The sequence below is a fragment of the Ambystoma mexicanum genome, chromosome 11 (genome assembly GCF_040938575.1).
Source record: "Ambystoma mexicanum isolate Mex_15411 chromosome 11, UKY_AmexF1_1, whole genome shotgun sequence".
Taxonomy (NCBI): Eukaryota; Metazoa; Chordata; class Amphibia; order Caudata; family Ambystomatidae; genus Ambystoma; species Ambystoma mexicanum.
The window spans coordinates 823,908,718-823,931,325 of NC_090934.1; the positions used below are offsets into that span (position 1 = coordinate 823,908,718).

The window sequence follows — 22,608 nt, forward strand, 5'->3', positions numbered from 1 at the left end:
ATATTGACAGCGCTAGGAGGCCATGCAAATGGCAGAGGTATGCTTTACAAAGCCGACGTAGCTTGCACAAAACAGCACATCAGTCAGGCCCACTTGAAGAGATGGTAAAGAGGAAATACTTCTGCTGCATCCAGTAAAACATAGAGATTGGCCTGCTTTAAAGGTTGACCATGTCCTTCATGGGTGTCTGTCAATATGATACTTCCCTGCTGCAAAGCTTACATTCGAAACGCCAGAACAACTAGGCCCAGAGCACAAAGATGCAGTCAGGTTGAAATAACGAGATACTGAAGAGCAATTTTGTATTTCAGAGTGGGAAAAGGAAGTATGACCCCGACGTGATTTGAACACACAACCTTCTGATCTGGAGTCAGACGCGCTACCATTGCGCCAGGAGGTCCTTGTGGCAATCCACCTGGTGTGTCTGATGACAGAGTAAAGGTAGGAGACGTACATGCACCTGCAGAGCCTCATTGCTTCTTTAAGTAGACTGGCTAGGATAGCTTCCTTCTGTGCATCAGTACACGCTGCAGCCAAACCCTTCCCATGAAGTCTTGATGTTTATGAATTGAATGGCAAGTTTTGAAAAACTAAAGCAAGCGAGAAGAATTGCTTACAGTTTATTGGATTTTTTGGACGTCAGCAGACGAGACCTGCGAGAGGTAAACAGAAGTTCATAGTTGGTCATGCTGAATTTTTGAGCCAAAATGCATCGTCCCTGGGTGGGCTTGAACCACCAACCTTTCGGTTAACAGCCGAACGCGCTAACCGATTGCGCCACAGAGACTCATGCAGTGCTTACACTGGGGCCTGATTGGTGTGCTGTTTGCTCATGCTTCCCAGGCAACCTGAAAATATTTCTAAAATAGCTCTATTTCCCACAGCAAATCAGGGTATCAAGCACTTCCCTACCTCCCCTAATCCACAAACACAGGGGATTTAGTAGAGGACAGAGCCCATCAACAGTGCACCAAATGTCCTCTGTGTAGGCATAACTTGCTATGAGGAGAAAGCCACAGTTGCGCACTTGTGTTAAAAGGGGACAGTAGGCTGAACCCAGAGAACACGGGAGAAATGACTCAGGTTTACTGAGTGGAACACTCTGTGTCTTTGTGCCAAAAACAGCAGCGTCTTTTCGGTTAACAGCCGAACGCGCTAACCAATTGCGCCACAGAGACTCACTGGCATGTGTGTTCTGCCTTTGGCCTGATTACATTGCTATTTTTTTCTGATTGGCAGAAAACCTGAACTTTTTTCTGAAAAAGGCATGCCTCTCTTAGCACTGCAGTGCATTAGACTGCTCCCTTGCTTCCCTGAGTCCCCAAATACACAACCACCTTGGGCACAATAGAAGACACATTCCAGCAGATTTAGCAAGAGTGCACCAAGGTTTCTATATGTAGGTACCTTGCTGAGAAGCAAGACCTGCAGTTGCATTCTTCTGTTAAAAGAGGGCAGCAGAGTGCACCAAGAGAACTTGGGGGAAGTAGCTTATGTTAACTACTTGCCATGCTCTTTATAGATCCCTCTGTTTGACTGGGTGAATTCTAATTTCTGGGGTAGAGTAAGCAATTTTTGGATCTAGATGCTGTGCGCAACAGGAATGCTATATACTGCACTGTACTGCTACTGAAAAGTTGCCAATTTTACAGGATGTTCAGGTAAGCTTTGTTTCAGAAAACAACTTGCTAGAGGCACTTAGACAGATTACTGGGACAAAGGAAGAGTGTTTGGGGATTAGCACATCTCCTATGAAAGGTACAGTCACGCCCGAGACAACTCTGAGTGTCACCTCAAATTCTAAGAAATGCGAACTGGGGTCCTACGCCTTTTATTGCCAGTGGATCTTTGTGTTTCAGACAAATGTGCACGCCTCCCAGAGCCCCTTGCAATGCACTTAGGGAAATGGGGGAAGGTGCTGTGAAGCCCTCTCGCTGACAATGTCTCTCTTGTCTATAATGTATCTATGAGAGAGAGAGAAATAGGCAATGCGAGAGTGAAAAAGTAAAATGGAAATGTGTCTACTGAGACCAGTATAAGGGGAAATCCTCACAATCCAGGACCGACAGTTGATTGGGAGGGCGCTTACAGGTTTCCGACACCAGACCGGTACCTGAACTCACAAACCCAAACTGCAAAGTGATGGGCATTGCCACTAGACTGCCGACCCCCTTTCGGGGCCCCAACATATATCCTTTAGTCACACCTAGAGTTCCCAGGACAGTGCAGCATTCAGCGATTACACGAAAATATTGACAGCGCTAGGAGGCCATGCAAATGGCAGAGGTATGCTTTACAAAGCCCACGTAGCGTGCACAAAACAGCACATCAGTCAGGCCCACTTGAAGAGATGGTAAAGAGGAAATACTTCTGCTGCATCCAGTAAAACATAGAGATTGGCCTGCTTTAAATGTTGACCATGTCCTTCATGGGTGTCTGTCAATATGATACTTCCCTGCTGCAAAGCTTACATTCGAAACTCCAGAACAACTAGGCCCAGAGCACAAAGATGCAGTCAGGTTGAAATAACGAGATACTGAAGAGCAATTTTATATTTCAGAGTGGGAAAAGCAAATATGACCCCGACGTGATTTGAACACGCAACCTTCTGATCTGGAGTCAGACGCGCTACCATTGCGCCACGAGGTCCTTGTGGCAGTCCACCTGGTGTGTCTGATGACAGAATAAAGATAGGAGACGTACATGCACCTGCAGAGCCTCATTGCTTCTTTAAGTAGACTGGCTAGGATAGCTTCCTTCTGTGCATCAGTACACGCTGCAGCCAAACCCTTCCCATGAAGTCTTGATGTTTATGAATTGAATGGCAAGTTTTGAAAAACTAAAGCAAGCGAGAAGAATTGCTTGCAGTTTATTGGATTTTTTGGACGTCAGCAGACGAGACCTGCGAGAGGTAAACAGAAGTCCATAGTTGGTCACGCTGAATTTTTGAGCCAAAATGCACCATCCCTGGGTGGGCTTGAACCACCAACCTTTCGGTTAACAGCCGAACGCGCTAACCGATTGCGCCACAGAGACTCATGCAGTTCTTACACAGGGGCCTGATTGGTGTGCTGTTTGCTTATGCTTCCCAGGCAACCTGAAAATATTGCTAAAATAGCTCTTTTTCCCACAGCAAATCAGGGTATCAAGCACTTCCCTACCTCCCCTAATCCACAAACACAGGGGATTTAGTAGAGGACAGAGCCCATCAACAGTGCACCAAATGTCCTCTGTGTAGGCATAACTTGCTATGAGGAGAAAGCCACAGTTGCGCACTTGTGTTAAAAGGGGACAGTAGGCTGAACCCAGAGAACACGGGAGAAATGACTCGGGTTTACTGAGTGGAACACTCTGTGTCTTTGTGCCAAAAACAGCAGCGTCTTTTCGGTTAACAGCCGAACGGGCTAACCAATTGCGCCACAGAGACTCACTGGCATGTGTGTTCTGCCTTTGGCCTGATTGCATTGCTATTTTTTTCTGATTGGCAGAAAACCTGAACTTTTTTCTGAAAAAGGCATGCCTCTCTTAGCACTGCAGTGCATTAGACTGCTCCCTTGCTTCCCTGAGTCCCCAAATACACAACCACCCTGGGCACAATAGAAGACACATTCCAGCAGATTTAGCAAGAGTGCACCAAGGATTCTATATGTAGGTACCTTGCTGAGAAGCAAGACCTGCAGTTGCATTCTTCTGTTAAAAGAGGGCAGCAGAGTGCACCAAGAGAACTTGGGGGAAGTAGCTTATGTTAACTACTTGCCATGCTCTTTATAGATCCCTCTGTTTGACTGGGTGAATTCTAATTTCTGGGGTAGAGTAAGCAATTTTTGGATCTAGATGCTGTGCGCAACAGGAATGCTATATACTGCACTGTACTGCTACTGAAAAGTTACCAACTTTACAGGATGTTCAGGTAAGCTTTGTTTCAGAAAACAACTTGCTAGAGGCACTAAGACAGATTACTGGGACAAAGGAAGAGGGTTTGGGGATTAGCACATCTCATATGAAAGGTACAGTCACGCCCGAGACAACTCTGAGTGTCACCTCAAATTCTAAGAAATGCAAACTAGGGACCTACGCTTTTTATTGCCAGTGGATCTTTGTGTTTCAGACAAATGTGCACGCCTCCCAGAGCCCCTTGCAATGCACTTAGGGAAATGGGGGAAGGTGCTGTGAAGCCCTCTCGCTGACAATGTCTCTCTTGTCTATAATGTATCTATGAGAGAGAGAGAAATAGGCAATGCGAGAGTGAAAAAGTAAAATGGAAATGTGTCTACTGAGACCAGTATAAGGGGAAATCCTCACAATCCAGGACCGACAGTTGATTGGGAGGGCGCTTACAGGTTTCCGACACCAGACCGGTACCTGAACTCACAAATCCAAACTGCAAAGTGATGGGCATTGCCACTAGACTGCCGACCCCCTTTCGGGGCCCCAGCATATATCCTTTAGTCACACCTAGAGTTCCCAGGACAGTGCAGCATTCAGCGATTACACGAAAATATTGACAGCGCTAGGAGGCCATGCAAATGGCAGAGGTATGCTTTACAAAGCCCACGTAGCGTGCACAAAACAGCACATCAGTCAGGCCCACTTGAAGAGATGGTAAAGAGGAAATACTTCTGCTGCATCCAGTAAAACATAGAGATTGGCCTGCTTTAAAGGTTGACCATGTCCTTCATGGGTGTCTGTCAATATGATACTTCCTTGCTGCAAAGCTTACATTCGAAACGCCAGAACAACTAGGCCCAGAGCACAAAGATGCAGTCAGGTTGAAATAACGAGATACTGAAGAGCAATTTTGTATTTCAGAGTGGGAAAAGGAAGTATGACCCCGACGTGATTTGAACACACAACCTTCTGATCTGGAGTCAGACGCGCTACCATTGCGCCACGAGGTCCTTGTGGCAATCCACCTGGTGTGTCTGATGACAGAATAAAGGTAGGAGACGTACATGCACCTGCAGAGCCTCATTGCTTCTTTAGGTAGACTGGCTAGGATAGCTTCCTTCTGTGCATCAGTACCCGCTGCAGCCAAACCCTTCCCATGAAGTCTTGATGTTTATGAATTGAATGGCAAGTTTTGAAAAACTAAAGCAAGCGAGAAGAATTGCTTACAGTTTATTGGATTTTTTGGACGTCAGCAGACGAGACCTGCGAGAGGTAAACAGAAGTTCATAGTTGGTCATGCTGAATTTTCCCTGGGTGGGCTTTAACCACCAACCTTCGGTTAACAGCCAAACGCGCTAACCGATTGCGCCACAGAGACTCATGCAGTTCTTACCCAGGGGCCTGATTGGTGTGCTGTGTGCTTATGCTTCCCAGGCAACCTGAAAATATTTCTAAAATAGCTCTTTTTCCCACAGCAAATCAGGGTATCAAGCACTTCCCTACCTCCCCTAATCCACAAACACAGGGGATTTAGTAGAGGACAGAGCCCATCAACAGTGCACCAAATGTCCTCTGTATAGGCATAACTTGCTATGAGGAGAAAGCCACAGTTGCGCACTTGTGTTAAAAGGGGACAGTAGGCTGAACCCAGAGAACACGGGAGAAATGACTCAGGTTTACTGAGTGGAACACTCTGTGTCTTTGTGCCAAAAACAGCAGCGTCTTTTCATTTAACAGCCGAACGCGCTAACCAATTGCGCCACAGAGACTCACTGGCATGTGTGTTCTGCCTTTGGCCTGATTGCATTGCCATTTTTTTCTGATTGGCAGAAAACCTGAACTTTTTTCTGAAAAGGGCATGCCTCTCTAAGCACTGCAGTGCATTAGACTGCTCCCTTGCTTCCCTGAGTCCCCAAATACACAACCACCTTGGGCACAATAGAAGACACATTCCAGCAGATTTAGCAAGAGTGCACCAAGGTTTCTATATGTAGGTACCTTGCTGAGAAGCAAGACCTGCAGTTGCATTCTTCTGTTAAAAGAGGGCAGCAGAGTGCACCAAGAGAACTTGGGGGAAGTAGCTTATGTTAACTACTTGCCATGCTCTTTATAGATCCCTCTGTTTGACTGGGTGAATTCTAATTTCTGGGGTAGAGTAAGCAATTTTTGGATCTAGATGCTGTGCGCAACAGGAATGCTATATACTGCACTGTACTGCTACTGAAAAGTTACCAATTTTACAGGATGTTCAGGTAAGCTTTGTTTCAGAAAACAACTTGCTAGAGGCCCTAGGACAGATTACTGGGACAAAGGAAGAGGGTTTGGGGATTAGCACATCTCCTATGAAAGGTACAGTCACGCCCGAGACAACTCTGAGTGCCTCCTCAAATTCTAAGAAATGCGAACTGGGGTCCTACGCTTTTTATTGCCAGTGGATCTTTGTGTTTCAGACAAATGTGCACGCCTCCCAGAGCCCCATGCAATGCACTTAGGGAAATGGGGGAAGGTGCTGTGCAACCCTCTCGCTGACAATGTCTCTCTTGTCTATAATGTATATATGAGAGAGAGAGAAATAGGCAATGCGAGAGTGAAAAAGTAAAATGGAAATGTGTCTACTGAGACCAGTATAAGGGGAAATCCTCACAATCCAGGACCGACAGTTGATTGGGAGGGCGCTTACAGTTTTCTGACACCAGACCGGTACCTGAACTTACAAACCCAAACTGCAAAGTGATGGGCATTGCCACTAGACTGCCGACCCCCTTTCGGGGCCCCAGCATATATCCTTTAGTCACACCTAGAGTTCCCAGGACAGTGCAGCATTCAGCGATTACACGAAAATATTGACAGCGCTAGGAGGCCATGCAAATGGCAGAGGTATGCTTTACAAAGCCCACGTAGCGTGCACAAAACAGCACATCAGTCAGGCCCACTTGAAGAGATGGTAAAGAGGAAATACTTCTGCTGCATCCAGTAAAACATAGAGATTGGCCTGCTTTAAAGGTTGACCATGTCCTTCATGGGTGTCTGTCAATATGATACTTCCCTGCTGCAAAGTTTACATTCGAAACGCCAGAACAACTAGGCCCAGAGCACAAAGATGCAGTCAGGTTGAAATAACGAGATACTGAAGAGCAATTTTATATTTCAGAGTGGGAAAAGCAAATATGCCCCCGCCGTGATTTGAACACGAAACCTTCTGATCTGGAGTCAGACGCGCTACCATTGCGCCATGAGGTCCTTGCGGCAGTTCACCTGGTGTGTCTGATGACAGAATAAAGGTAAGAGACGTACATGCACCTGCAGAGCCTCATTGCTTCTTTAAGTAGACTGGCTAGGATAGCTTCCTTCTGTGCATCAGTACACGCTGCAGCCAAACCCTTCCCATGAAGTCTTGATGTTTATGAATTGAATGGCAAGTTTTGAAAAACTAAAGCAAGCGAGAAGAATTGCTTGCAGTTTATTGGATTTTTTGGACGTCAGCAGACGAGACCTGCGAGAGGTAAACAGAAGTTCATAGTTGGTCATGCTGAATTTTTGAGCCAAAATGCATCGTCCCTGGGTGGGCTTGAACCACCAACCTTTCGGTTAACAGCCGAACGCGCTAACCGATTGCGCCACAGAGACTCATGCAGTGCTTAGACTGGGGCCTGATTGGTGTGCTGTTTGCTTATGCTCCCCAGGCAACCTGAAAATATTTTTAAAATAGCTCTATTTCCCACAGCAAATCAGGGTATCAAGCACTTCCCTACCTCCCGTAATCCACAAACACAGGGGATTTAGTAGAGGACAGAGCCCATCAACAGTGCACCAAATGCCCTCTGTGTAGGCATAACTTGCTATGAGGAGAAAGCCGCAGTTGCGCACTTGTGTTAAAAGGGGACAGTAGGCTGAACCCAGAGAACACGGGAGAAATGACTCAGGTTTACTGAGTGGAACACTCTGTGTCTTTGTGCCAAAAACAGCAGTGTCTTTTCGGTTAACAGCCGAACGCGCTAACCAATTGTGCCACAGAGACTCACTGGCATGTGTGTTCTGCCTTTGGCCTGATTGCATTGCTATTTTTTTCTGATTGGCAGAAAACCTGAACTTTTTTCTGAAAAAGGCATGCCTCTCTTAGCACTGCAGTGCATTAGACCGCTCCCTTGCTTCCCTGAGTCCCCAAATACACAACCACCCTGGGCACAATAGAAGACACATTCCAGCAGATTTAGCAAGAGTGCACCAAGGTTTCTATATGTAGGTACCTTGCTGAGAAGCAAGACCTGCAGTTGCATTCTTCTGTTAAAAGAGGGCAGCAGAGTGCACCAAGAGAACTTGGGGGAAGTAGCTTATGTTAACTACTTGCCATGATCTTTATAGATCCCTCTGTTTGACTGGGTGAATTCTAATTTCTGGGGTAGAGTAAGCAATTTTTGGATCTAGATGCTGTGCGCAACAGGAATGCTATATACTGCACTGTACTGCTACTGAAAAGTTACCAATTTTACAGGATGTTCAGGTAAGCTTTGTTTCAGAAAACAACTTGCAAGAGGCCCTAGGACAGATTACTGGGACAAAGGATGAGGGTTTGGGGATTAGCACATCTCCTATGAAAGGTACAGTCACGCCCGAGACAACTCTGAGTGTCACCTCAAATTCTAAGAAATGCGAACTGGGGTCCTACGCCTTTTATTGCCAGTGGATCTTTGTGTTTCAGACAAATGTGCACGCCTCCCAGAGCCCCTTGCAATGCACTTAGGGAAATGGGGGAAGGTGCTGTGAAGCCCTCTCGCTGACAATGTCTCTCTTGTCTATAATGTATCTATGAGAGAGAGAGAAATAGGCAATGCGAGAGTGAAAAAGTAAAATGGAAATGTGTCTACTGAGACCAGTATAAGGGGAAATCCTCACAATCCAGGACCGACAGTTGATTGGGAGGGCGCTTACAGGTTTCCGACACCAGACCGGTACCTGAACTCACAAACCCAAACTGCAAAGTGATGGGCATTGCCACTAGACTGCCGACCCCCTTTCGGGGCCCCAGCATATATCCTTTAGTCACACCTAGAGTTCCCAGGACAGTGCAGCATTCAGCGATTACACGAAAATATTGACAGCGCTAGGAGGCCATGCAAATGGCAGAGGTATGCTTTACAAAGCCGACGTAGCTTGCACAAAACAGCACATCAGTCAGGCCCACTTGAAGAGATGGTAAAGAGGAAATACTTCAGCTGCATCCAGTAAAACATAGAGATTGGCCTGCTTTAAAGGTTGACCATGTCCTTCATGGGTGTCTGTCAATATGATACTTCCCTGCTGCAAAGCTTACATTCGAAACGCCAGAACAACTAGGCCCAGAGCACAAAGATGCAGTCAGGTTGAAATAACGAGATACTGAAGAGCAATTTTGTATTTCAGAGTGGGAAAAGGAAGTATGACCCCGACGTGATTTGAACACACAACCTTCTGATCTGGAGTCAGACGCGCTACCATTGCGCCACGAGGTCCTTGTGGCAATCCACCTGGTGTGTCTGATGACAGAATAAAGGTAGGAGACGTACATGCACCTGCAGAGCCTCATTGCTTCTTTAGGTAGACTGGCTAGGATAGCTTCCTTCTGTGCATCAGTACACGCTGCAGCCAAACCCTTCCCATGAAGTCTTGATGTTTATGAATTGAATGGCAAGTTTTGAAAAACTAAAGCAAGCGAGAAGAATTGCTTGCAGTTTATTGGATTTTTTGGACGTCAGTAGACGAGACCTGCGAGAGGTAAACAGAAGTCCATAGTTGGTCACGCTGAATTTTTGAGCCAAAATGCACCGTCCCTGGGTGGGCTTGAACCACCAACCTTTCGGTTAACAGCCGAACGCGCTAACCGATTGCGCCACAGAGACTCATGCAGTTCTTACACAGGGGCCTGATTGGTGTGCTGTTTGCTTATGCTTCCCAGGCAACCTGAAAATATTTCTAAAATAGCTCTATTTCCCACAGCAAATCAGGGTATCAAGCACTTCCCTACCTCCCCTAATCCACAAACACAGGGGATTTAGTAGAGGACAGAGCCCATCAACAGTGCACCAAATGTCCTCTGTGTAGGCATAACTTGCTATGAGGAGAAAGCCACAGTTGCGCACTTGTGTTAAAAGGGGACAGTAGGCTGAACCCAGAGAACACGGGAGAAATGACTCAGGTTTACTGAGTGGAACACTCTGTGTCTTTGTGCCAAAAACAGCAGCGTCTTTTCGGTTAACAGCCGAACGCGCTAACCAATTGCGCCACAGAGACTCACTGGCATGTGTGTTCTGCCTTTGGCCTGATTACATTGCTATTTTTTTCTGATTGGCAGAAAACCTGAACTTTTTTCTGAAAAAGGCATGCCTCTCTTAGCACTGCAGTGCATTAGACTGCTCCCTTGCTTCCCTGAGTCCCCAAATACACAACCACCTTGGGCACAATAGAAGACACATTCCAGCAGATTTAGCAAGAGTGCACCAAGGTTTCTATATGTAGGTACCTTGCTGAGAAGCAAGACCTGCAGTTGCATTCTTCTGTTAAAAGAGGGCAGCAGAGTGCACCAAGAGAACTTGGGGGAAGTAGCTTATGTTAACTACTTGCCATGCTCTTTATAGATCCCTCTGTTTGACTGGGTGAATTCTAATTTCTGGGGTAGAGTAAGCAATTTTTGGATCTAGATGCTGTGCGCAACAGGAATGCTATATACTGCACTGTACTGCTACTGAAAAGTTGCCAATTTTACAGGATGTTCAGGTAAGCTTTGTTTCAGAAAACAACTTGCTAGAGGCACTTAGACAGATTACTGGGACAAAGGAAGAGTGTTTGGGGATTAGCACATCTCCTATGAAAGGTACAGTCACGCCCGAGACAACTCTGAGTGTCACCTCAAATTCTAAGAAATGCGAACTGGGGTCCTACGCCTTTTATTGCCAGTGGATCTTTGTGTTTCAGACAAATGTGCACGCCTCCCAGAGCCCCTTGCAATGCACTTAGGGAAATGGGGGAAGGTGCTGTGAAGCCCTCTCGCTGACAATGTCTCTCTTGTCTATAATGTATCTATGAGAGAGAGAGAAATAGGCAATGCGAGAGTGAAAAAGTAAAATGGAAATGTGTCTACTGAGACCAGTATAAGGGGAAATCCTCACAATCCAGGACCGACAGTTGATTGGGAGGGCGCTTACAGGTTTCCGACACCAGACCGGTACCTGAACTCACAAACCCAAACTGCAAAGTGATGGGCATTGCCACTAGACTGCCGACCCCCTTTCGGGGCCCCAACATATATCCTTTAGTCACACCTAGAGTTCCCAGGACAGTGCAGCATTCAGCGATTACACGAAAATATTGACAGCGCTAGGAGGCCATGCAAATGGCAGAGGTATGCTTTACAAAGCCCACGTAGCGTGCACAAAACAGCACATCAGTCAGGCCCACTTGAAGAGATGGTAAAGAGGAAATACTTCTGCTGCATCCAGTAAAACATAGAGATTGGCCTGCTTTAAATGTTGACCATGTCCTTCATGGGTGTCTGTCAATATGATACTTCCCTGCTGCAAAGCTTACATTCGAAACGCCAGAACAACTAGGCCCAGAGCACAAAGATGCAGTCAGGTTGAAATAACGAGATACTGAAGAGCAATTTTATATTTCAGAGTGGGAAAAGCAAATATGACCCCGACGTGATTTGAACACGCAACCTTCTGATCTGGAGTCAGACGCGCTACCATTGCGCCACGAGGTCCTTGTGGCAGTCCACCTGGTGTGTCTGATGACAGAATAAAGGTAGGAGACGTACATGCACCTGCAGAGCCTCATTGCTTCTTTAAGTAGACTGGCTAGGATAGCTTCCTTCTGTGCATCAGTACACGCTGCAGCCAAACCCTTCCCATGAAGTCTTGATGTTTATGAATTGAATGGCAAGTTTTGAAAAACTAAAGCAAGCGAGAAGAATTGCTTGCAGTTTATTGGATTTTTTGGACGTCAGCAGACGAGACCTGCGAGAGGTAAACAGAAGTCCATAGTTGGTCACGCTGAATTTTTGAGCCAAAATGCACCATCCCTGGGTGGGCTTGAACCACCAACCTTTCGGTTAACAGCCGAACGCGCTAACCGATTGCGCCACAGAGACTCATGCAGTTCTTACACAGGGGCCTGATTGGTGTGCTGTTTGCTTATGCTTCCCAGGCAACCTGAAAATATTGCTAAAATAGCTCTTTTTCCCACAGCAAATCAGGGTATCAAGCACTTCCCTACCTCCCCTAATCCACAAACACAGGGGATTTAGTAGAGGACAGAGCCCATCAACAGTGCACCAAATGTCCTCTGTGTAGGCATAACTTGCTATGAGGAGAAAGCCACAGTTGCGCACTTGTGTTAAAAGGGGACAGTAGGCTGAACCCAGAGAACACGGGAGAAATGACTCGGGTTTACTGAGTGGAACACTCTGTGTCTTTGTGCCAAAAACAGCAGCGTCTTTTCGGTTAACAGCCGAACGGGCTAACCAATTGCGCCACAGAGACTCACTGGCATGTGTGTTCTGCCTTTGGCCTGATTGCATTGCTATTTTTTTCTGATTGGCAGAAAACCTGAACTTTTTTCTGAAAAAGGCATGCCTCTCTTAGCACTGCAGTGCATTAGACTGCTCCCTTGCTTCCCTGAGTCCCCAAATACACAACCACCCTGGGCACAATAGAAGACACATTCCAGCAGATTTAGCAAGAGTGCACCAAGGATTCTATATGTAGGTACCTTGCTGAGAAGCAAGACCTGCAGTTGCATTCTTCTGTTAAAAGAGGGCAGCAGAGTGCACCAAGAGAACTTGGGGGAAGTAGCTTATGTTAACTACTTGCCATGCTCTTTATAGATCCCTCTGTTTGACTGGGTGAATTCTAATTTCTGGGGTAGAGTAAGCAATTTTTGGATCTAGATGCTGTGCGCAACAGGAATGCTATATACTGCACTGTACTGCTACTGAAAAGTTACCAACTTTACAGGATGTTCAGGTAAGCTTTGTTTCAGAAAACAACTTGCTAGAGGCACTAAGACAGATTACTGGGACAAAGGAAGAGGGTTTGGGGATTAGCACATCTCCTATGAAAGGTACAGTCACGCCCGAGACAACTCTGAGTGTCACCTCAAATTCTAAGAAATGCAAACTAGGGACCTACGCTTTTTATTGCCAGTGGATCTTTGTGTTTCAGACAAATGTGCACGCCTCCCAGAGCCCCTTGCAATGCACTTAGGGAAATGGGGGAAGGTGCTGTGAAGCCCTCTCGCTGACAATGTCTCTCTTGTCTATAATGTATCTATGAGAGAGAGAGAAATAGGCAATGCGAGAGTGAAAAAGTAAAATGGAAATGTGTCTACTGAGACCAGTATAAGGGGAAATCCTCACAATCCAGGACCGACAGTTGATTGGGAGGGCGCTTACAGGTTTCCGACACCAGACCGGTACCTGAACTCACAAACCCAAACTGCAAAGTGATGGGCATTGCCACTAGACTGCCGACCCCCTTTCGGGGCCCCAGCATATATCCTTTAGTCACACCTAGAGTTCCCAGGACAGTGCAGCATTCAGCGATTACACGAAAATATTGACAGCGCTAGGAGGCCATGCAAATGGCAGAGGTATGCTTTACAAAGCCCACGTAGCGTGCACAAAACAGCACATCAGTCAGGCCCACTTGAAGAGATGGTAAAGAGGAAATACTTCTGCTGCATCCAGTAAAACATAGAGATTGGCCTGCTTTAAAGGTTGACCATGTCCTTCATGGGTGTCTGTCAATATGATACTTCCTTGCTGCAAAGCTTACATTCGAAACGCCAGAACAACTAGGCCCAGAGCACAAAGATGCAGTCAGGTTGAAATAACGAGATACTGAAGAGCAATTTTGTATTTCAGAGTGGGAAAAGGAAGTATGACCCCGACGTGATTTGAACACACAACCTTCTGATCTGGAGTCAGACGCGCTACCATTGCGCCACGAGGTCCTTGTGGCAATCCACCTGGTGTGTCTGATGACAGAATAAAGGTAGGAGACGTACATGCACCTGCAGAGCCTCATTGCTTCTTTAGGTAGACTGGCTAGGATAGCTTCCTTCTGTGCATCAGTACACGCTGCAGCCAAACCCTTCCCATGAAGTCTTGATGTTTATGAATTGAATGGCAAGTTTTGAAAAACTAAAGCAAGCGAGAAGAATTGCTTACAGTTTATTGGATTTTTTGGACGTCAGCAGACGAGACCTGCGAGAGGTAAACAGAAGTTCATAGTTGGTCATGCTGAATTTTCCCTGGGTGGGCTTGAACCACCAACCTTCGGTTAACAGCCAAACGCGCTAACCGATTGCGCCACAGAGACTCATGCAGTTCTTACCCAGGGGCCTGATTGGTGTGCTGTGTGCTTATGCTTCCCAGGCAACCTGAAAATATTTCTAAAATAGCTCTTTTTCCCACAGCAAATCAGGGTATCAAGCACTTCCCTACCTCCCCTAATCCACAAACACAGGGGATTTAGTAGAGGACAGAGCCCATCAACAGTGCACCAAATGTCCTCTGTATAGGCATAACTTGCTATGAGGAGAAAGCCACAGTTGCGCACTTGTGTTAAAAGGGGACAGTAGGCTGAACCCAGAGAACACGGGAGAAATGACTCAGGTTTACTGAGTGGAACACTCTGTGTCTTTGTGCCAAAAACAGCAGCGTCTTTTCGGTTAACAGCCGAACACGCTAACCAATTGCGCCACAGAGACTCACTGGCATGTGTGTTCTGCCTTTGGCCTGATTGCATTGCTATTTTTTTCTGATTGGCAGAAAACCTGAACTTTTTTCTGAAAAGGGCATGCCTCTCTAAGCACTGCAGTGCATTAGACTGCTCCCTTGCTTCCCTGAGTCCCCAAATACACAACCACCTTGGGCACAATAGAAGACACATTCCAGCAGATTTAGCAAGAGTGCACCAAGGTTTCTATATGTAGGTACCTTGCTGAGAAGCAAGACCTGCAGTTGCATTCTTCTGTTAAAAGAGGGCAGCAGAGTGCACCAAGAGAACTTGGGGGAAGTAGCTTATGTTAACTACTTGCCATGCTCTTTATAGATCCCTCTGTTTGACTGGGTGAATTCTAATTTCTGGGGTAGAGTAAGCAATTTTTGGATCTAGATGCTGTGCGCAACAGGAATGCTATATACTGCACTGTACTGCTACTGAAAAGTTACCAATTTTACAGGATGTTCAGGTAAGCTTTGTTTCAGAAAACAACTTGCTAGAGGCCCTAGGACAGATTACTGGGACAAAGGAAGAGGGTTTGGGGATTAGCACATCTCCTATGAAAGGTACAGTCACGACCGAGACAACTCTGAGTGCCTCCTCAAATTCTAAGAAATGCGAACTGGGGTCCTACGCTTTTTATTGCCAGTGGATCTTTGTGTTTCAGACAAATGTGCACGCCTCCCAGAGCCCCATGCAATGCACTTAGGGAAATGGGGGAAGGTGCTGTGCAACCCTCTCGCTGACAATGTCTCTCTTGTCTATAATGTATATATGAGAGAGAGAGAAATAGGCAATGCGAGAGTGAAAAAGTAAAATGGAAATGTGTCTACTGAGACCAGTATAAGGGGAAATCCTCACAATCCAGGACCGACAGTTGATTGGGAGGGCGCTTACAGTTTTCTGACACCAGACCGGTACCTGAACTTACAAACCCAAACTGCAAAGTGATGGGCATTGCCACTAGACTGCCGACCCCCTTTCGGGGCCCCAGCATATATCCTTTAGTCACACCTAGAGTTCCCAGGACAGTGCAGCATTCATCGATTACACGAAAATATTGACAGCTGTCGGGGGGAAATTCTGCCGGGGTCGGCCGGGCCGTCCGCAGACCTCCGGGCAGGGAGGCCCCAACTCCTCCCGTATATCCCAGATGAGATAGAGTATGAGACACACACAAGGAGCAAGGTGACTCTGCTGTTTATTTATACAAAACGGCAGGGATGGGTCAAGGAGCGTACGCGTTCGTCCTGACACACACCCAATCGTGGGGCTCGCAGGCCCTTTTTACTGTATTATGACGCGCTACTTGCGTCACTTCAGAAAGTTAACAAAAAACCTATCGCCACTCTTAATTGGTTGCTCGAGTGGTAGGGTTAGTATAGTACACATATAGAGAATGATATTAGTGGACAAGGTGTAATCAGGTGGTATATCTGGGTTGTCCCTACAATTAGATACATAAGAATTGTTACATGAAGACTCCTGAGGATTGGCTAATATTACTGACGTCTGAGATAAGAGCCCCATGTTCTGATTGGTGCACTCGTGAGCTTCCCAGCCTGGGACCACCGTTGTTCCCAGCTCTCGGTGTACCTGTGATTGCAACAATGTTTCAATATGGGTACGTGCAGACAATGTGAGGATTTATTCATAGGTGGAAGGCTGACCGCTCCCACTATAGCAGATGTCCATTGAGCCTTTCAAGTGTATCGGCCTGTGTCTCGTAGCGAGGGACCCAGACGCCTTTTTTCTCCTGGGTTTTGGCATCTCGTCAAGTTCGGCTTGGTCACGTGGGGAGGGACCGTGAAAGAGGCAGAATTCTGCACAATTAATATTGTTTTTTCTACTGCGCGTTTGGTTTAATTTGCCGGCGTGACTTTATCGTTGGGGCGCGGAGTGCGAGGTTGCAACATCGTGCCTTTGATGATTTGTTCTTGGAATGTGAGTTTGCAACATTGCAACCTTGGCTGGTTGCTCCACCGGGTTCTTTCTGCAGGATCAGCAACCTGACTCTTGCTTTGTTAATGTCCACGGGAGCTCTTGGTTGAGGCCTACTCGGGCCTGGTGCATAATTAGTCCGTTTGGTGCATAGGTGCTTTTAGGTTATAATAGCATATATTTCCATGACCAGTATCGTGTTTCCATTATACCTCTATTGTGGTAATGGGTTTCAAGAGAAGCGTGAGCAAGCGTTATAGATGAGTTCATGATGCGTCTTGCGTTTCTGCATTCTGAAAGCCTATGTAAAAATAATAAAGATGCACGTCCGTGAATATGCCTGTCGCCTACGTCAGAGCACTGAGTATGTTCTTCGTGTAGATTGGTGTGGAAATGTTCAGTGTGTATATTTGTACAGAAGTGCTTCCCGTTGTCTAGGTCGTCATGGCATCTCTAACGACGTGTGGATTTTAGTCTAGCTGATCCGAACCGCAGGTGTCGGCATGGCCAGTGCGGGCTGTTGGGCAGGCAGATGGACACATCCGTATGTTCCTGTACCAGGGTACCTGGTCGTCTGGTAAATGGACAAACTCTTCTCGCGGCGGGTGTCTGGGCCGTGACCCTCTAGGCCAAGCGCGAGAGGTGAAGGACGGGAGCCTGGTCTTCCATTCTCCCACTTCAGTCCCCCCTCTGGTCGACTTGTCGACCACAAACATATCCTTCTCGTTATCTCCTCTTACCCTCCATATCTTAGTTATCCCTCCGAGATGTCCATAATGGTTTACATGATCTTCAAATGACCAATACATATATTCACATGTTCCTCCAGGAGTACAGTATACCCATCTTCCTATGTAGCTCCTGGGGTTCCTTGGGTTCTCGATCTTCACTGATGGTGGGTCTAGATGGTTGGTGATGATTTGGGTGCGCAACTTCTCCCTCTCTTGTATTATCACCCCTGTATTCTGGCCGTCATCTGCTGGCATTAAGGGGTGCATTCCCACCATTTCCAGCAACTCGTCAGTCGTGCGTGCCTTCCGGGCCTTCCAAAATCTAATTATGATCAGAGTAGCTCCAGCCAAAATAGTACACCCCACTATTATTTTCAGTCCATCTGACAGCCAGGATGGCATCCATGACCATAATAGTGAAAACCAGCTCTTATCCTTGTCTACACCGTTACTTTCATCCATCATTTTGGAGTGCATCTGGGCCAATTGTGATACTGCTTCTGTCAGTGTACCATTGTCAGCATCGTTGGCAGGTATGAACGTGCAGCAAGATTGTCCTATCTTTGCACAAACTCCTCCTTCCATTGCTGTGAGAAGGTCCAATACATATCTGTTCTGGAGTGCTACCATCCTTACAGCTCGCAGCTCCTCTTTAATTGCGTTGAACCCATTTACTGTTGAATTGATGGTCATCATTAGTTCCCATCTGGTTATTTGGAGCCATTTTGCGTTTGCGTATGCCTGCAGTCCCGGATGTATTATTGAGGAGAAGAACATTGCTGCTCTGCTGAATAGTCTGTGTTCTGGCGGTATTGATGTTAGTTCCGTTTCCGACCTTCCCCACAGGTAATTTCCTGTCAGTGGCTCTCCTTGTCGTTTTCTCCTATTTAGGACAGTATCATTGCTGTTGGTCCTGTTCTCTTGCTCCTTCTGAAGTGGTGCAGATCTCTTTCTTCTCTTATCCCCTTCATCCATTTTAGGGAATTTCGCCACATCGACATGCTTCTTAGGTACCACTAATGATGGTACATTGACGTGTACCATTGTGTACACACCATTCCACAGGGGAGGCAGTGTATGATATGCCTTTTCTCCACAGGCCCAATAATGGTCCATTATTACTGCTGTTCCCGCTCCCCCCTCAGGTAACTCCATCACGCTTGCACAATTGGTGTTATATCCTACGTCCACCTCTCCTTTATGCTGGTAGCATACTTTGGGCGCAGTCAATGGTAGTATTGTTATTGGGTCTTCATCTTCTTCTACCCACGTGAGCATTGGTACGTACTTGATCCACGTCGTCCAACATCGATGATTGTGTGTCTCGATGGTTGAGATAGTTTCTTTTGTTACCATGTTGCTGCCAATCACTCCTATCTCCCAGCTGTTGTCCAGATACACCTTTCCTGTTATCGTCAGTAGCGGCCTCTCCCAGCATCCTTGTTTACCCGGAACTTCAGTGGTGTACCAATCACATGGTAGATACTGCAGTGTTACCTTCTTTGTTTCTCCTTTTGCAGGGCCACTTGTTATGTATTTGAATGCTTCAGCATGTAAACTGGTCTTGTGATAACTCAGATAGGTCTTGAGGAAGTTGTTTTCATATGGGTATGAGTCTCGTGTTTTCCATGTCATGTGCACTACTGTTCCTTGAAATCTTCCTTTCGTTTGGAACAGGGCCAAATATATTATGCACTGTGCTGTCTTTTCATCTATTTCAGTGGCAACAAATGTTCGTGAAGCGCTCATGGCGTATGGTATTAATGAGCAAACGTAACAGCTATCCTCAGTTGTCTGCTTACCAATGCGGGTCATGTGCTGGTACCATATGTTGTTTGTGACGTGTGCTGAATCTTGTACATAATTATCAATACCTTTATTGTCTGAGTATGTGCTGCGTTTAACTCTATTTTGCTTGGGTGCAATGTTACTATTACCACCTGACGTAACACCTGTTGCAGCAGGGAACGGGGGTATATTAGGTTTGGGTGCAGCAATAAAATTGATAGCATAGCTGTACTGCCAGACAGAGGCAGCCAAGAACCCGGTGATCATAAAAATCCCTATTATTTTTATTACATATGCTAATCTCACCGGCATTTTGCTCTTACCTTGCTGCAGTCCTGGCAGCGTATTCTTGTGACGTTAAAGTTGCCCGCCTAAAAATTCTCAAAAGTGCTCGTTATTAAATGTTAGTTTTGTTTCCTTTAAGCTCTCCCTATCAAGTAGTCATTCAGTGCCCAGGCGAAGAGCTGCTCCCACGCTACTCTAAGTGATCGGTCTCTTAGGACCGGCAAGTATGGGCGGAGGTGGGGCATGTAATTTTCTATGGCCAGGAGGAAGGCTGTGTAGTAGACACGTACCCTTCTCCTTTTTAGGTATGTTGGCCTTTTTATTTCGTATACAAATTGGTGTGACAATTCTTCTGGGTAGTTATCGTCTGGCAGCACCATCTACGCCTGTACACTGAACTTGTTAATTAGCTTTTCTTAACAATACAATATTACGCAGTTCCTGTATGTGCGAGAGAAAAAAGAGAACATTCACGTGTTTACATGTGTATTGGTGCAAGCAATGTCCTTCAGTTTTAGTTACAACTGTACTTAGGAGTCAATGGGGGGGGTTTGCGCTCAGATGGCGGAAGTATTTTTACTCTTTGAGCGTGTGACCATGGGGTGGGCAGCATGGGGATCACCCCTTTCTTCGTCAGTTATCGTCTCCGAGGGAACAATTGGGTCGTTGTCTGTGATGAAACTTTCTTCCGCTGTCGGGGATGTTGTTGCTGTTCTTCCAATGGACCTGTCGTTGGCGCTGGGGCGGGTCTGCAGTTTGTAGATCTTTACGTCATGTAGGTGGTTCCAGGCACGCTTATCCTTTAGTTTTACTGCTCTTGTTGATATGTCCTCTACCAGATGGGGGCCAGTGAACCTCTTCTCGTTCCACTTTCTATTGAAATTGCGAAGTAGTACGTGGTCACCTTTGGCAAGTTTGCACAAGTTCTCCTTTCCCAATTCTGTACTTGCGTCTTTTTCTTGATTGCTGGTAGACCCGCCCCGTGTGCGCTCGAGCTGTTGAGACACAAACACGACACTAGTAATCAAAGAAGACACATATTGATACATTTCATCACCTAACACACTCGCTGAACTTTCGTGGTCGGTGAATGCCCTTGACGTTGGGGTTAGGGGAAGGCGCATTTGACGTCCAGTAACCACTTCGTGAGGGGTGAGGTGGTGGTCGGACCCTGGCCTATTTCTAAGTTCAAATAAGGCTAACGGAAGGCAATACAACCAACTTTTCTTTGTTGTTTGTTGTATTTTAGCAATTGCCTCCTTCAATAAGCCATTCAGGCGTTCACATACACCATTAGCCTGTGGGTGGTATGCACATGCAAATTTGTGTTTAATGTTCAGCAGGGATGTGATATGCTGGAACATTTCGTTTGCGAAATGTGGGCCGTTGTCTGATCTTAACCCCTCGCACACTCCCCACCTGGGGAAGACCTCCCTTACTATGAATTTGGCTGCTCTAAACGCATCAGGGTGTGAACAGGGCCCTGCTTCAATCCACCTAGAAAATGGGCATACTACTACAATCATATACCTATTACCTTGACATATGTTGATCATATCAACATAGTCAATGTGAAGGTGCCGAAAAGGTCCTTCTGGCCGAAGTATGGTACCTCTTATCACTTTTAGAGTATGACCGGCCGTAAACTGTTGACATGTGAGGCAATTGCTGATAAAATTTGACACATGAGAGTTTAACTCAGGACAAAACCAATCTTCTCTAATTCGTGCTGCGATTATTTCCTTGCCTGTATGGGCAGGGTGATGTAATTGGCTCAGGGCGGTATTTAACAGTGCCAACGGTATTACAACTTTCCCAGTGCCACCCTGGCGCCATAGTGCGTCGGTTGGTGACATTGTACATCCTCTTTTCACCCATACTTCTTTTTCGGCCATTGGTGCAGCCGCTTGTAGCTCCATAATCTGTGTGGCTGGGAGATGGGTGTACCCTTCTCTTATTAACATCTCCCTAGCTATTCCCCTCCCTCTCCCTCTCTGTGAGTCTGTGGGGTTCCATATCTCACCAAAATATGCAGCATATTTCGCATGTGCGTCTGCTGCTGCATTTCCTTTTGAGACGTAGTCTTCTCCATTGGTGTGTGCGGTGCATTTGACTAGGGCTAGTTATTGGGGGTCGTTTATTACTTCAATTAGTTCAGCCAACAAGAGGGCATGTTGTACTGGAGTGCCATCAGCTCTCCTAAACCCTCTTCTTCTCCATTTTGATAGCCCTGAGTGGACAGTGGATGTAACATATGCACTGTCGGAATATATAGCTACTCTTTTATTAAAACTTTCCTTTAATGCCAATATTAGTGCAACCAGTTCCGCGGCTTGAGCAGAGTAATGCTGTGGTAATTGTACACACTTCATAGCCACACACACCGGCGCCTCCATCATTTTTACTACTGCTGCCCCAGTCCTTCGTATCCCATCTCCTTGATCAATAGTTGATGACCCATCAATAAACAAAAGCTCACCTCCCTCTAGTGCGTTTTCTTCAACTTTCCTAGTACATGAGTACATCTTAGTTATTTGGGTGCAGTCGTGGGCGTAATCTCCCTCTTCAATTACTTCTGCTAGAAATCTTGCAGGGTTAACCGTGCTACATCTAACAATTGCTAGTTCAGCTTTAGACAAAATAATCTCATAACCTGATGCCCTCTGTGTCGTTAGTGTGGACTTAGGTTTATTCAATATCGCAAATAGTGCATGTTCCACAAACAGTGTAGTTGGACACCCCATAGTTATTGCTGATGCTTTTTCTACTGCAAAAGCAGCTGCAGCAAGACCTTGTTCACAAGGGAAGTGGCCTAACATCACAGGGTCTAAGTGACCGCTGTAAAATGCTACTGGTTTATAGCCCATGCTAGTTTTTTGGGCCAACACTGCTTTCATCACTGCTGAGTCGCAATGTGAAAATATAAAAAAGCGTCGCTCATAGTCTGGGGATGCCAGTACTGGAGCAGTTGATATCGCGTCTTTCAATTCGTCAAATGCCTCCCTCATTTCCATAGTCCACCCCAACTTTTTCTCCCCTTTATTTGCTTCCTTCAAACCCTCAAGCAGTGGTCCTATGTATGAGCTGTAATCAAATACCCATGCTCTACAGTAGTTGCACAGCCCCAGAAATTGCTGCAGTTCTCTCACAGTCTGTGGCATGGGAGTGCTTGAGATGGCCTGTGCTCTCTGTGGTGCAATCCTTCTTCCATGTTG

The 22,608-nt window shown here is 46.3% G+C and overlaps 11 non-coding genes across 11 annotated transcripts; all 11 read right to left on the reverse strand.

Annotated features, from left to right (window-relative positions):
- Positions 1-328: 328 nt before the first annotated feature.
- Positions 329-400, reverse strand: TRNAW-CCA (transfer RNA tryptophan (anticodon CCA)). Its single transcript has one exon. It is a non-coding gene; the product is annotated as a tRNA-Trp (tRNA).
- A 313-nt stretch (positions 401-713) lies between these two features.
- Positions 714-787, reverse strand: TRNAN-GUU (transfer RNA asparagine (anticodon GUU)). Its single transcript has one exon. It is a non-coding gene; the product is annotated as a tRNA-Asn (tRNA).
- Positions 788-2,577: 1,790 nt separating this feature from the next.
- On the reverse strand, positions 2,578-2,649 carry TRNAW-CCA (transfer RNA tryptophan (anticodon CCA)). Its single transcript has one exon. It is a non-coding gene; the product is annotated as a tRNA-Trp (tRNA).
- A 313-nt stretch (positions 2,650-2,962) lies between these two features.
- On the reverse strand, positions 2,963-3,036 carry TRNAN-GUU (transfer RNA asparagine (anticodon GUU)). Its single transcript has one exon. It is a non-coding gene; the product is annotated as a tRNA-Asn (tRNA).
- Positions 3,037-4,826: 1,790 nt separating this feature from the next.
- Positions 4,827-4,898, reverse strand: TRNAW-CCA (transfer RNA tryptophan (anticodon CCA)). The gene has a single exon. It is a non-coding gene; the product is annotated as a tRNA-Trp (tRNA).
- Positions 4,899-7,441: 2,543 nt separating this feature from the next.
- Positions 7,442-7,515, reverse strand: TRNAN-GUU (transfer RNA asparagine (anticodon GUU)). The gene has a single exon. It is a non-coding gene; the product is annotated as a tRNA-Asn (tRNA).
- A 1,790-nt stretch (positions 7,516-9,305) lies between these two features.
- TRNAW-CCA (transfer RNA tryptophan (anticodon CCA)) lies at positions 9,306-9,377 on the reverse strand. The gene has a single exon. It is a non-coding gene; the product is annotated as a tRNA-Trp (tRNA).
- A 313-nt stretch (positions 9,378-9,690) lies between these two features.
- TRNAN-GUU (transfer RNA asparagine (anticodon GUU)) lies at positions 9,691-9,764 on the reverse strand. Its single transcript has one exon. It is a non-coding gene; the product is annotated as a tRNA-Asn (tRNA).
- A 1,790-nt stretch (positions 9,765-11,554) lies between these two features.
- Positions 11,555-11,626, reverse strand: TRNAW-CCA (transfer RNA tryptophan (anticodon CCA)). The gene has a single exon. It is a non-coding gene; the product is annotated as a tRNA-Trp (tRNA).
- Positions 11,627-11,939: 313 nt separating this feature from the next.
- TRNAN-GUU (transfer RNA asparagine (anticodon GUU)) lies at positions 11,940-12,013 on the reverse strand. Its single transcript has one exon. It is a non-coding gene; the product is annotated as a tRNA-Asn (tRNA).
- A 1,790-nt stretch (positions 12,014-13,803) lies between these two features.
- Positions 13,804-13,875, reverse strand: TRNAW-CCA (transfer RNA tryptophan (anticodon CCA)). The gene has a single exon. It is a non-coding gene; the product is annotated as a tRNA-Trp (tRNA).
- Between the last annotated feature and the right edge of the window lie 8,733 nt (positions 13,876-22,608).